Source organism: Falco punctatus, assembly GCF_963210335.1.
Source record: "Falco punctatus genome assembly, chromosome: Z".
NCBI classification, from domain to species: Eukaryota; Metazoa; Chordata; class Aves; order Falconiformes; family Falconidae; genus Falco; species Falco punctatus.
Genome location: NC_137586.1, coordinates 27857146 through 27857737, shown reverse-complemented (window position 1 = coordinate 27857737; position 592 = coordinate 27857146).

Here is a 592-nt window from a genome sequence, read left to right as displayed (position 1 = left end):
TTAAATAATAAAAGATTTACTACCTGAACATCCTTCTCCCACAGCCCTGAATTATGACTCTCCAGGGACAAAACAGCCATTGGGCTGGGTAAAACACCTGCCTTATTAATACTGTTCATCAAGAAACAACGCTGAAGAGCCTGACAGCATGCAAAAAACTGGTCCGTCTTTGTAGCCGAAAGAGTCCCTGCTGGGCCAAGCAGATTTCAGCTAAGAGGAACAGGTGCCTCTCTCCTCAAATGATGGTTTTTCTGCCTTAGGATAGCACAAAAAGCTGAGGGAGCTGCACTGGTTGGAGAGTTGGTATCCCCCCTCATACCATCCTAGTGCCAGCAATGCCAGCTGAAAATATCACCAGTTCCGAAGAGGTCCCGAGAGCTCTGTCTAATGGGGCAATATGGGCTTATCCTCTCAGCCCATGTTGGTCTGGATTGAGGAGGCTCCTTAGCATCCTGCTGCTGCACTGCTCTCTGCTCCAGGAAGGGCAGCAGCCTTTCTTGGGCAGGTCAGGGTGGCACTGCTGACTTATTCTGTTAAGGCCAGACCATATGTCTGGTCTGCACTAAGCGTGGCTAAGCACGTGCAGTGTCTG